Raw genomic sequence first — 10,527 nt, 5'->3', positions numbered from 1 at the left:
CCGTGTTGCCAAATCTGTTGCCTCCGGCATACAACAAAGATACCAGCCTGTTAAACCAAGTACGCCATTGTATGGGGACAGGCAACTGACCTGGAGTCTGCAAGATCCTTCTCCATGTGGGAAGGCCACCCTCCCCTCCATACCCCCACTCTTATTAGAGATTTCTGGACCCAAGGGTAGGAAGGACGACAACCATGTCCAGCTTGGAGAAGCTAGAGGAGCACTAGACCTTTGCCCATTGTCCTTTATGGGATTATAAAGGGTCTTAAGTCTGAGAGGGGTGAATTGTTACAGCACAGGGTTTCCCCCCCCAAAATTAATTTTTTTAAAAAAAGGAAATGAAACTTGACCACCAACTTACATCATACACAAGAATAAACTCAAAATGTACAAAAGACTTAAATATAAGTCGCAAAACCATACATATCCTAGAAAAAAACATAAGACAGTAAATTCTCAGGCACCTCTTGTAGTAATATTTTTACCAATATGTCTCCTAGGACAAGGGGAAAAAAAGGAAAAAATAAACAAACAGACATGCAACAAACTAAAAATCTACTGCACAGCAAAAGAAACCATCAACAAAATAAGAAGGAACCCAGAATATGGGAGAACATAATTGCTCTGATAAGGGGTTAATTTCCAAAATATATAAAGAACTTATACAACTCAACACCAGAAAAACAAAAAATTCAATTAAAAATGGGCAAAGAACCTGAATAGACACTTCTCCAAAGTGGGCATACAAATGGCCAACAGACATGAAAATATGCTCAGCATCACTAGTCATCAGAAACATGCAAATTAAAACCACAATGAGATATTACCTCATACCTGCCAGAACAAACAAACAAAAAGTGCTTAGGAGGATGCAGAGAAAAGGGAACCCTAGTGCACTGTTGATGGAAATCAGACTGGTGCAGCCACTGTAGAAAATAGTATGGAATTTCCTCAAAAAATTAAAATGGATATCACTTCTTGGAATATATCTTAAGAATCCCAAAACACTAATTTGAAAGAATATATGCACCCCTATGTTCAATGCAGTGTTATTTAGAATAGCCAAGATCTGGAAACAGCCCAAGTGCCCATCAGTAGAAGAGTAAATATAAAAGCTGTGGTACACTTACACAATGGAATACTATGTGGCCATAAAAAAGAAGGAAATCTTACCTTCTGCAACAACATGGATGAACCTGGAGAATATTATGCTAAATGAAATAAGCCAGTTAAGAGAAAGACAAATATCATATGATCTCAATCATCTTTGGAATCTAATGAACAAAAACCGACCAACAAAACAGAAACAGAGGCATGGACCCATGGAACAGGTTGAGAGCTATCAGAGGGGAGAAGGGAGGGGAAACTGGATGAAAGAATGTGAAGAGATTAGCCGAAAAATATATATACGTAACTCAGACACAGCCAACAGTGTGGTGATGGTGGGTGGGGGTTACGTTGAGAAGGGCAAAGGGGAGGAAAATGGGGACAGAAAAAGAGATTTTATCTGGGACAATGGCACTTGATTTGATGCATTTGCAAATGATGTTTTGTTGAGCTGTACACTTGAAACCTGTAAGGTTTTGCAAAACAATGTCACACCGATAAATTCTATTTTAAAAGAGAAGAAGAAAAAAGACTTCCCTAGACTATTTCAGCAAACTTCGAAATCACTCATTTAATACACACATATATTGGATATTCAGTTTTCATCTAAGAAAACACGCCAGTCTAGCCATCACAGGACAGCTACAACAATCGTAAAGCCACAGTTTGAGGAAGCAGAGGACAGAGCTCTGGGCTAACAGAGTAGCTAGAAAGAGAGGAACCAAATCCTGGAGAGGAGGAAACTACAGAGTCAGAAAGAATTTTACTGAAACCCTTAGAACCCAGGATGCACAGGAGAGACACCAAGTAGCACAGTGGAGAACAGCTTGAAGTATGAAAAAAACACTGAGTTCAACTGCTGTCCACCAGAGGGAAAGAAAGAAAGAAAAAAAAAAAAATCAACACTCTTCAGAAAAATAGAACAAAATCCAAAGTCTCTAAAATATATTATCCATATACCCAAGGATACTATAAAAATAACTGCACTTGTTTAAAAAAATGTGAAAAATAGGTAGCCCCTAGTCAAGTAAGAAAGCAGACAACAAAAATTCACCAAAAGATGAACCAGATCAGAATTAGTAAACAAGAATTTGAAAGAGTTTGTAACAAATACGCTATTAAAAATATATGTAATCATAAGAAATATGTAATTCTAAATAGCAAAATTGAAATAAAGAAAATTCTAGAACTGAAGGGTATATATAAAATTTTTAAAAAGTACATTGATTAGGTTGAAAAGAAGACAAGATAGTTGAAGTCAGTGAACATAAATGTAGCTCTATATAGAGTATCCAAAACAAATAAAAGAGAAAAGAAAAAACAGATTCAGTGACCTTTGGAAAATATCAAGCACTCTAACATAAGAGTAAATAGAGCAGAAATTAATTAGAAGAAAAAGTGGGTGAAATTTTCCCAAATTTATTGAAAACTATTCTTCTAGATATCCAAGAAGTCCAGCAAGCACCAGGTAAGATAAATACAAAGAAAATCACATCTAGACACAGAGAGGTCAAACTCAAAGAGAAAACCTAAAAAGCAGTAAGAGGAAAAAATGATATTATATTAAGAAGAATAACAATATGGATGATAATTTCTAATCAGAAAAATTGAAGGTCAAAAGACAATGAAACATCCTTAAAGTGCTGAAAGAAAAATAATGTCAGAAATAAAGTTTCTTAAAAAGCCATTTTTTGATGTTGGGAAAACTGGGCAGCCATATGCAAAAGAATGAAACTGGATTCCTATTTTAACTACACACAAAAATCAGCTTAAAATGAATTTAAGACAAACATAAGAACTGATATCATAAAACTCCTACTCCCCCTTCAAAAAAGGGGGGGGCGATAAGCTTAACATTGGTCTTGGCAATAATTGTTTGGATTTGACACCCAAAAGGGGAGGGGGGGGCAACAAAAGCAAAAATAAACAAGCTAGAACTAAACTAAACTATAAAGCCCCTGTACAGCAAAGGAAACCACTAACAAGCTGGAGAGGCAGCCTACAGAATGGGAGGCAATATTTGTAAGCCACATATCTGATAAGGGGTTAATGTCCAAAATACACAAGGAACTCATACACCTCAAAGCAAAAAAACAACTTAAAAAACGGGCTGATGATATGCACAGACATTTTTCCAAAGATAAACAAATGGCCAACAAGTGCATGCCCAATATCACTCATCATCAGGGAAATGCAAATCAAAATCACTATAATATATCACCCCACACATGTGAGGATGTCTCTTATCAAAAATATAAGATAGCAAATGCTGATTGTGAGGAAAAGGGAACTTCTGTACATTGCTGGTGAGAATGTAAACTGGTACAGTACCATAGAAAATAGTATGGAGGTTCCTCAATCAATTAAAAATAGCTTTTGGCAGTGTGCTTACCACCAGAACACAGGTATCATGACTGCTAAATCTAAGCCAAAATGGATAAGAAAAAGACTCATGTTAGCATCATGGTCAGTGAACACATAGATTCTAACACTACAAGTGATCTGATCTACAAATGCGGTGGACTGACAAAAGAACCATCAAAAAAATCTGAGGCACCTGATGAAATGGGAAAACTCTTCTTCAGGTACGTCTGGATCTTGGGTAAACTGAAAGCTATATGTGAGCATGTTATCATCACTGATATCTCCCTGTGGAAATTTGAGACCAGCAAGGATTATGTGACCATCATCAATGCCCCAGGACACAGAGACTTTATCAAAAACATGATTACAGGCACATCTCAGGCTGACTGTGCTGTCCTGACTGTTGCTGCTGTTGGTGGTGAACTTAAAGCAGGTATCTTCAAAAATGGGCACACATGCACTTTTAACTTACACACTGGGTGTAACAATTGCTGGTATTAAAATAAATGGATTCTACTGAAACACCATACAGCCAGAAGATACGTGAGAAAATTGTTAAGGAAGTTACCAACTACATTAATTTAAAAAAAACATTGACACAGCAACATTAATGCCAATTCTGGTTAAAATGGTGAGAACATGCTAGAGATGAGGGTTAAGGTGCCGTAATTCAAGAAATGGAAAATAATCCATAAAGATGGCAATGCTAGTGAACAACAGTGCTTGAGGCTCTGGATTGCATTCTGCAACCAATTAATCCAAATGACAAGCTTAGACTGTTTTTCTCAAACCCGGCTTGGTGGTCACCTTTGTTCCTGTCAACATTACAACTGAAGCTCTTCCTAGGGACAATGTGGGCTTCAGTGTCAAGAACATGTCTGTCAAAAATGTTCATTGAGGCAACATGGTTGTTGACAGCAAAAATAACCCACCAGTGGAAGTAGCTGGCTTCATGGCTCAGGTGATTAACCACTGCACTTGTGCTGTACCGGCACACAGCTCACATTGCTGGCAAATGTGCTAAGCTAATTTTGGGATTGGTTTTAAGATTTATCATCATTATGAAAAAAAGTTGGAAGAAAACCTTGAAATTTGGTGATGCTGCCATCATTGACAGGGTTTCTAGCAAGCTCATGTATGTTGTAAGCTTCTCTGACTATCCTCTTCCGGGTTGTTTTGTTTTTTGTAACATGAGACAGACGGGGGCTGTGAGTTTATCAAAGCAGTGGACCAGAAGGCTTCTGGAGTCGACAAAATCACCAAGTCTGCTCAGAAAACTCAGAAGGTTAAGTGGATACTATCCCTAATACCTCCCACCCCAGTCTTAACCACTGGTAGAACAGTATCAGAACTGTTTGTTTCAATTGGCCATGATAACAATGCATTGGTTTGTAAAACCTTCAAACAGAATAAAGAATGTTTTGTGGATGGTTTGTTTTGTGTGTGTGGCAGTTTTAAGTTATTAGTTTTTAAGATCAGTACTTTTTAATGAACACAACTTGACCAAGAATTGATCACAAAATTTTGAGACCCATCAAAACAGAGTTTAATGAGGAAAAAACAGAACTTCCCTATAATCCAGCAGTCCACTTCTGGATATACATCCAAAGGAAACAAAATCATTACCTCAAAGAAATTTGTGTACTCCCATGTTCACTGCAGCATTATTCACAATAGCCAAGATATGGAAACAACCTAAATGTTTATTGATGGTCAAATGGATAAAGAAAACGTGACATATATATATGCAATGGAATATTATTTGGCCTTAAAATAAGAAGGAAATCTTACCTTTTCTGACTACAAAGATTAATCTGTAGGACATTATAATAAGAAATAAGACAAAAACAAATATTGCATGGTATCAAAAAACAGGCTAACTCATTGAAACAGAGTAGAATGATAGTTGTTAGGGGTTGAGGGGTAGGGGAATTCGAGAGGAGAGGCTAAAAGGGTAAAATTTACAGTTATAAAATGAGTAAGATCTGAAGATCTAATGTGTAACATGGTGACTATACTTGATAATACTGTACTTTTTAATAGAAATGTACTAAGAGAATAGAAGTTAAGTATTCTCACACACACAAAAAAAAAACTAACTGTTGATGTATGTATGGGTTAATCAACTGGACTGTGGGACTCCTTTCACAATGTCTATGATATCAAATCATCAGGTTATACACTTTAAGTATATTACATTTTGTCAATTATACATCAACAAAACTGAAAAAAAGAAGTATTGCCAAATAAATGAAGATCATTGGGAACAAATTTGCAAGACAAGAAATGCTACAGGAAGTTCTTCAATCTAAAGAGAAATGGCACCATATGGTACCTTGGAAGAAAATTTTATAATATGAAAGGATGAATTTGTCAGAAGGACAAAACAATCTTAATACTGTATATACCTAATAATAGAGCTTCAAAACACATGAAGCAAAAGCCAAATATAGGGGGAAATAGATAAATCCACAATGATTGTTACAGATTTTAATATGCCCTTTAAGTATGGAGAACACTAAGATTAAACAAACAAACTCAGCAAAGCTATAAAAAGTATGAACATTTTTGATCATCTTGACCTAACTGACATTTACATAACTTCCTTTCAAGTATCTACAGAAAGTTCAGTAAGATAAGACTACATGCTAGGCTATAAAATAAGTCACAATGAATTCCAAAGACTGAATTTCCAAAGACTACAAAGTAATTAAATTAGGAAGCAAAAGCAATACAAAGAATAGAAAGAAAAGTATCTCAGAATTTGGAAATTAAACACATTTTTAAATAACCCAATGGTCAAGAAAGAAATTAAGATAGAAATAAAATATTTATAACTGAATGAAAATGGAAATATAATAAAAACTTGTGGGACATATCAAAAGCAGTATGCTTTAAAAGCTTATATTAAAAGGAGAAAGGATTTACAATTAAGGATCTATGTTTCTGCCTTTAGAAATTAGAAAAGGAAGAGGTAATTAAACCCAAAATAACGGGGCTAGGAGGAGAAAAAAAAGAAGCCAAATGAGGAAAATACCGGAATAGAAATCAATAAAACAAAATAAAAAGAGAAAAACTGTAAAGCCAAAAGTACTTATTTAAAATTAATAAAATCAGTAGATACTAACAAATTTCTCTTTTAAAAAAGAGACTAAAATTACCAATTTCAGGAATGAGTGAATAACTATAGATACTAACGGTATTTTTTTTTTATAATAAAGGGCAACTATAAACAACTTTATGCCAATGAATTTCAAAACTTCGATGAAATACAAAAATTCCTAAAAAAAGAAGTTCCCAAACACAAGATAAATAGAAAATCTCAAAACCTTCGTATTTATTAAATTAATTCACCATCAGAAACTTTCCTACAAAGAAAACTTCAGACTAGATGGTTTCACTAACAAAAGATTTCAAACATTTAAGGAAGAAATAATATCAAGCCTCCATGATTTATTACAGAAAACAGAAGCAGACGGAAGACATCATGATGAAGTGGGATTGGTCCCAGCCATGCAAAGGTAGTTTAACTTTCAAAATCCAGTCACTATAAATCACATTAAAAGTAAAAACTGTGTTCAACTAAAAAATGTATAAGTCTTTGACAAAATTCAACACCTATTCATGATTAAAAACCCTCAAAAAACTAGGAATAGATAGGAATTCCTCAATCAATAAAGGATAATTGGGAAAGTGAGGGATCCATGTAACATTCTATATAATGGTAAAATATACAATGATTTTCCCTTAAGACCAGTAATAAAGCAAGAATGTCTCTCCCATCTTGCCTATTTAACACTGTTCTAAGGGATCTAGCCAGTGCAATAAGCCAATAAGCTAATAATTAAGCTAAAGAAGTAAATGGCATAAAGATCACAAAGGAAGAAATAAATAAATAAATAAATATTTTCTATTTGCAGATGACATGATTGTTTATATAGCTATCCTAGGGAATCTGCTAAGCAACTAATAGCACTAATAACTCAATTTAGCAAGTATTCATGATAAACATAAAAAATTATTTTTATATCCTAGTAGAAAATAATTAGAAAACAACTTTTTAAATCCTCTTTAATATCCTCATAAAACCATATATATTTAATTAAAAATATACAAGACTTCTATACATAAAACCTCAAAATTAAAAAAAATAAAAAATAAAAAGACAACCTAAAGAAGTGGAGATCTAAACTATGTCTATGGATCAGAAAACTCAATGTTATTAAAATATCAATTCTCCCCAAACTGATATATAAATTCATGTCAGCTTATATAGAGAAATTGTCAAGCTGATTCTATATTCAACTGTTATAGAACTGCCACAGAATTTTAGTAATTAGTTTATGTGTGCCATAGATGAAAAAGGTGAAAATAGCTTACCTAATGGATCAGCAAAATAGAACAGAGTTTAAAAATGGACCAGCACTTGTATAACCAGTTGATTTCTGACAAAGGTAGCAAAGTAATCCAAGGGAAAGAAAAATATTTTCATCAAATGGTGTTGAAACAACTAAATCACCACGTAAAGGGAAAAAGCACCATAAGTGCAACTTCACCCACTTACAAAAATTAACGTAAGACAGATCACAGACCTAATCATATAAACTTAAATTATAAACTATAAAGAAAATAAGAGAATACTTCCAGTACCTAGATATAAAAATTTTTTCAATGTGACAAATAACCATATATTGAAAACCCTGCTATATTTAGACTTCATAAGAATTAAAACCTTCTCATCAAAAGGGAAAAAGACAACCATAGCCATAGTGGCAGAAAATATTCTCAACAGATACACCTGACAAAGGACTTTTCAATTTAATGAGAGAACATCCAATTTTTTTTAAATAGCAAGAGACTTCACAAAAGAAAATGTATGAACTTACAGTTTTTAACAGATATATATATATATATTTTTTTTTTTGATAGAGCACAGACAGGAAGACAGACAGATGTATATATTTGGTAGAATGTGTGTCTGTGTGTGTGTGCGCGCGCATGTTTGTTGCACGCACCTATGTGAGTTCTGTACCCTGAGAGATGCTACAGGCAATAATACCAAAGTAGGAATGAGCACACCTAGCTTCTAACTACCATTACCAACAAAAGGAACCAAAGTCCTTAAAGAAATGGCTGATACAGGGCTGAGGCAGAGAGAGTACAAGTTAAGGCTGAAATAGTGTATTGTTGTAACCGGGCAGCCTGGAGTCTGGATGCTTTCAGCCAAGTATAAGCATAACACGAAGAGTTGTGGGGAAGTAAAGAGGTTTTTATTAACAGGACACCCAATTTTAGGGGGCTAGAGGCATTCCTGCTGCAAGCCAACCTCTCCCGCAAAGCACAGAAATCTAGCCACCCTCAGGACCAGAGGCAGCATGCAGACACCTCGCCTCATCTTATTTGTCCTTTTGGAGCTTATGCCAGCCACACGAATGGGTGCCCATCTTCAAGCTCACTCTCTCTCTGGCGCGCACTAGTGGGTTCAGGGGTATGCTGCCAGATCACTCCAGATGGTCGCGCAGGGGCAGCTCCATCCGCGGGACCCCAGGGCGCAAAGATCCTTCCCAGCTCACAGCTGCGTGTGCTGCTTCCGGCCTCCATGCGCTACTCTCAGGGCAGGAGAATGGAAGCAGTCCAGGACCCATGTGGTGTCTTGCACAGGACCCCAAGGGCTCGCTCTCGGGAAGCACAGCCCAGCCTGGGACTCCACCTCTAGGAGCTGGCTCCCACCCGCAAGGGCCTAAGCCCCAAGCAAGCCCAGCATCTCTCAGTACCACCAGCGCTCCTGACCATGCAGGGCAAAGAGACAGAGGGAGGCTTCTGTCCATGTTCTATTTAAAACCCTCTTCGAAAATCCCACGGGCTGTGGGAGTGTCCAGCTTTTTAATTAATGTGCACGAATGCCCACCATGTTTATCCCGGTGGCCTTTGCCCCTCTTCCATTCGCCATTTTGCACAAGGAGCAAGGTCTCTAGTCACGCACAGCAGCACAAGCCTCTTGGCCTGCGGCATGGAGTCCTACCCTGCGCGGTTAAGCAGTCTCTCCCTGCCCAGCCACAGTACAAGCTCCCTAAGCTGGGCCACAAGCTGCTTGGCTGCCAAGCATGCTGTTGCCTCAGGCAGCAGCCTCCTCCCTCAGCCCAGGAATATACCAGCTGCTAGGATGCCACGACACCCCCTGTTCGTCTGTTTACAGTTGCCTCCAGAACTCTCCCTTCTCTGGCCAGCCCCTTCCTTCGGAGAAAGCAGGCTCTCAACAGCTGCTTTTTCAATCCACCGCCTTTGGGGTTTCTCCCTCTCTTTTGGGTAGCGGTACTGTTTGAGTTCTGCTTCTAAGGTCCCTCCTCTGTTCCCCAGCGATTTGGCCTGACCACCCTGTTACATTGCGTCAGTAAGGAATTACTCAGAGTGATGGGAACATGTCAAAACTGCACAGGAACCACACTGAAGGAGCTCCCATTTCCCAAATCTAACACAATTTGAATATTAAAATAATGAATGATTATCTATTTAGAAAAAAATATGCAACTCCATCCTAACAACATAAATCAATGAACAAATATATATAGGAGAAAAGAAAGCTCTCCTTTATTATATAGCATGTTAACTATTAGGAAAGTCATGATGAAATCAGAAATTAAAATAATCTGAGACAGACATCATGTCCTTATTGACATAATACAATGCCAAGGATCTAACATCACTTCTGTGATGTTCTCGCCAAAAATGCAAAACTAAAATCTAATCAAAAGGACTATCAGACAAACCTAAATTGACACATTCTACAAAATAACTGGCCTACACTCTTTGAAAATGTCAAATTCAAGAATAAAGGACACTAAGGAGACGTTACAACTACATGTAGTGTGTGATCCTGGATGGATTTTTTTTCCTATCAAGTACATTAATTGGAAAAATTGGAATTCATATTAAATTTCCTGACTCTGAAAACTGTAATATAAGAGAAAGCCCTCACTCTTAATAACTACATAGTGAATTATTTATGAACAAAAGGATTATGTTTACACCATATTTTCAAACGGTTCAAACAAATCT

General features: G+C 36.6%; 1 pseudogene; it reads left to right on the top strand.

The window, feature by feature from the left end:
* Positions 1–3,540: 3,540 nt before the first annotated feature.
* LOC150015566 (elongation factor 1-alpha 1 pseudogene) lies at positions 3,541–9,633 on the top strand (annotated as a pseudogene).
* The last annotated feature ends 894 nt before the right edge of the window (positions 9,634–10,527 follow it).

This window comes from Furipterus horrens, unplaced genomic scaffold (genome assembly GCF_987537825.1).
Source record: "Furipterus horrens unplaced genomic scaffold, mFurHor1.1.pri manual_scaffold_3, whole genome shotgun sequence".
Lineage (NCBI taxonomy): Eukaryota > Metazoa > Chordata > Mammalia > Chiroptera > Furipteridae > Furipterus > Furipterus horrens.
The sequence above is the reverse complement of the archived record's forward strand: the minus strand, read 5'-3'. Positions and strand labels throughout refer to the sequence as shown.